We start from the raw sequence: 4,450 nt of genomic DNA on the forward strand, positions 1-4,450 counted from the left end.
TCGTCGTGGAGCTCCGGGACTCCACGGCGCGAGTACGCTTTTTACCGCGCGTTACGGTTTGGAACCCATCCGAAGTTCCAGGCTGAGGGCTTGACGCGGATTCGAAATCCATCTCCGATTCGGTATCGGAGCCTGAACTCGAAACGATTGAGGTCGCGACGGACGAAGCGCGCGATGACGTAAACGACGCGGGCGCGGGGGTGGGGGTTGCGTTAGGCGCTATGTGAGCCGCATCGTCGGAACGTGCGCTCGAACTTAACGCGGCGGCGGGGGGCGCGCGGCGTGCCTCCGAGGCACGTTTGAAATACGCGGCGACGGACGCGGGGGGGGAGGGATTGCCACGAGAGGCCCTATATGCCTGATATTCGGCCCTAATTGTCGGGTACCTTTCCCGGAGGAACCCGACAAAATCACTGTCACTGACACTATCACAATCTTCTTTCATCTTCGGTCTTCTTGCCCAGGGGGGGCGGCCCCGGGACTTTTGTTGAACTCGCCGAAAGGCGAGGCCCCGGATAGGATTTGTAACCCCCCTGTGCTGCAGGACAGCAAGGAGCAGGGGGGGGGAATGCCTATGCCGTGAAAACGGCAATCGGCGGGGAAAAGGAAAGGAACCCGCTCGGGCTGTATAGTGCTACAGCAGGCAGAATCGCGAGCGGGGGTCTAGTCTTGAAAAAGACTGTTGTTTTGGGAAGGGTTAGGAAATCGCTAGCCTGTGAGTGCCACAGGAAGCCTGATCGTAGCGATTGGTTTTGTCTTGAAAAAGACAGTTGGTAAAAGGTGGGTTCGCGGTTACAAAACTTTAGCGCACAAAAATGGACTCCGAGACGCAAATCGCAAGCGACCAACGGATCGGCACGTCCGCACTACCGAATTGTAAGCACGATGTATTCACGGTCACTACACTGTCGAGCACAACTGTGAGTTCAGAGACGCAGCTCGCAAGCGGGCCACGGAACGGAAAGCACGTCCGCGCACGACCGAGTCGTGAGCGAGAATGTGCCATTTTTCTAATGAAATACGTACTTAACAATTGTTCACGACTGACTTTCACGGTGTAGCAATAACATCGTGTAATAAAAGTCAAACCCACAAAATTTTAATTTGCGTAATTACTGGTGGTAGGACCTATTGTGAGTCCGCACGGGTAGATACCACCACCCTGCCTATTTCTGCCGTGACCCAGTAATTCGTTTCAATTTAAAGGGTCGGGCAGCCGTTGTATCAACTATACTGAGACCTTAGAACTCATATCTCATGGTGGGGTGGCAGCATTTACGTTGTAGATGTCTATGAGCTCCAGTATATACTTAGCACCAGGTGGGCTGTGAGCTCGTCCACCCATCTGTGCCATAAAAAAATTAAAAAAACTCAAAATCAATTATGTTCCAGGGTGTTATCTCGACAAACGCATTTGCTGCATCTTGAGTTCGCTCGTGCGACCTTGTCAAGCAAAAAGATCTCTGGACCAGACATCATACTTCCATTCTAAATAATAGCTTCAGTTTTTCTAACAATTTTTGTCGCATTATCTAAGCAATTTAAAACAAAATACTTTTGCCTATTTCAATGAACGCGAATACTCTCCTCGCCCAATTAGAGATAGATATGAGGATGAGAGATAGATATGAGGATAGATATGAGATATCGAAATTTCAGTTGTATTACGCCTATTAAGTATTTTGGCAGTTAGCTATAACTAGCCGTCATTGTAAAAAAAAAAGTGTGTGTGTCCGCTCCGACGCACGACTGGAGTTTACTGGATATAAAAAATTAAACGAAACAATACGAGAAATAGTTCTATATTACGACAACACGATACACTACAGATTATTAACAAATTAACGAGACACAAAACAAACGACTAACAAATATATGAAAATACAATAATGAGAGAAACGCGCGATCAGTACGAGGCTTTGTGGCGGACTGCCGGCGCAGGCGCATAACGCATTTCGTGTGACATGCTAGTACGATTTTGGTCCCCATAATTTTCATACCCCGGGCCTATATATGTAAATCGATTCTAAAGGAGTAAACTCCAAAAAGTGTTAACTTTTTAGTTGTGTTTTTATACTATGAATTAAGTTCCTCACTATTCGATTTTAATGTAAAATAAACAACATAAAGTAACAGACGACCTATCAAGAAAAGTACATAAATTCAGCCGGCTCGTTAGCTCTCCAACTAATTTATACAAATTGAATGCAGTTGGTCTGTGTTTGAGTTGGATGCTAAGTTGTGTTTGTAATGCTATTAGGTCGTTCTGTGTTTACGATGTGTGTAACTGTTCTGCCATACGTTATGTTTGGTGTGTTTGCACGTTATTCATGTTGACTTAATACTCTCAATACTCTGCTCTTTGACAGTATACATATTTCTCACAAAGAAATCGAATCACTAAGAAGTATTCTTCAAAATAAACTAAGAGATTGACAATTGGGCCCTTTCGGTGCGAAAGTTATAAATGTTAAGTCGTATGTTTTCATTTTATTCGATTATTATACCTAGTCAGGTCATAAATTCTGTCACATGTTTAATGTAAAATAATTGAAACAAGTTTATTCATTATGTAACCATTCATATACCAAAATGAATTTAACAAAACATAGATTTTATGACACTAAAGTTTGTTCAAAATGACCTCCGTGATTTTGAATACAGGCCTTCAATCTGCGCGGCCAGCCGTCTATCGCAGCACGAACGAGGTCCACGTCAATATCGGCGGCTACCTTAATCAAGGTTGTCTTGAGTGACTCCAAATTGGGATGAGGCTTTGAGCACGCCTTTTCCTCCAAGTGTTGCCATATTTTGTAATCTAACGGATTCAAATCTGGACTGGAGGAGGGCCAGTCTTCGTGCCGGATGAAGTCGATTTCACGCGCCGCCAGCCAGTCTTGTGTGCTCTTCGCTCTATGAGCTGGCGCCGAATCTTGTTGGAATACCCAGTGCCTGTTATTGAACATGGTATGAGAAACAGGTTCCACAAGGTTTGTCAGGACTGTATTTTGATACACAACTGCATTCGTTTTTACACCTTTCTTACAAAAATGTACCTCTGTTAAGCCCCAATAAGAAACTCCGAACCATACCATGAGCGAGGATGGAAAATGACCTCGTTGGACACGCGGAATACGGTTGCTCGCTTCTTCACTACTGTGTGCGTACACCTTATCATTTTGTTTGTTGTAGCTCTCTTCAACGGTAAAATTTTTTTCATCCGAAAAAAGAATTTCCCGATATTTTTTTCCCGCGTACCGCTTCAACAAAGCGCGGCATCTCTTCAGTCTCAGGTCCATTAGACGAGCATTCAAACGATGTCCTGTTTTTCTTCGATACGCCCGAAGCCCTAAGTCTTCATTTAACACCCTTTTTACCGTGGTTCTGCTTAACCCCATCTGAAGGGCCAACAGTTTCTGCTTACGTTTGGGATTTCTTTGAATTCGCGCCTTCACAGCTTTTATCACTGCTGGAGTCCTAACAGCCCGAGGGCGACCACTTCTTGACCTGTCATCTACACTAGATTCTTCATTGTATCGTTTGATGGTACGATAAACGAATCTTTTGGTTATATTCAAATTTTTCAGTATGTTAAAAATTTGAATTGGCGCGTAACCGCAACGATGCAACGCAATAACTGCAACACGGTCTTCTTTAAGCGTCCACTCCATATTTAAAAATGAGTAAAATTCTAAAAGTATACATTTTTATTTTCATGAACAATTCGAAATTCGAATTCAACAAACTTTTTTGTGGCCAGCATTCTAAAAGAAAAGTTTTTACTGTGTGACAATACTTATGACCTGACTAGTTATTAATTAGTGTACGAAACACAACACACGTAAATAAAAATCTATATTGTAGTTTTCTGATTTTTATTGTTCAAAAAGATTTTTGAAGTGTATATAGTGTAAAAGATTCTAATCGTAACCTAGATTTAAATGCATAGGTCCTGTAATGTACAGACCAATTACGTGTAATAATTATTCATTATTAAATAATTATTATGATAATCATTTAAACATTGATTCTAAACAAAAAAAGTCGAAGTCGCTCGACACTATCAAATCACTATTTCAGTTAGTTCTCAAATAATTAAAAAAATATATATTTAAATAACAGTTCATTAATTAATATCTGTAGTATATTAGAAATACACATAAACTGAGATGTAAGTTAAAAGTCATTGTTAAATCACCATTAATTTGAAGACATATTCTTCAAGCAAGCTATGACAAGATTGATTACACCTTACACTTACTTACCTTACACTAATTAGTACATTAGTTTTTCCTTGTTCAATCTTGAACTACTGAGTTATTCATCAGATGAAGCTTAAAATCAAAAATAAATAAATAAAAGATTTTTATTATTGCCTTCAAAGACAGACAATTCGTCACCGAGTTGAGCATGACTGGCAATCGTTAATGGCAGAATTCCGTTAATACCA

This window comes from Bombyx mori, chromosome 13 (genome assembly GCF_030269925.1).
Source record: "Bombyx mori chromosome 13, ASM3026992v2".
Classification (NCBI taxonomy): Eukaryota; Metazoa; Arthropoda; class Insecta; order Lepidoptera; family Bombycidae; genus Bombyx; species Bombyx mori.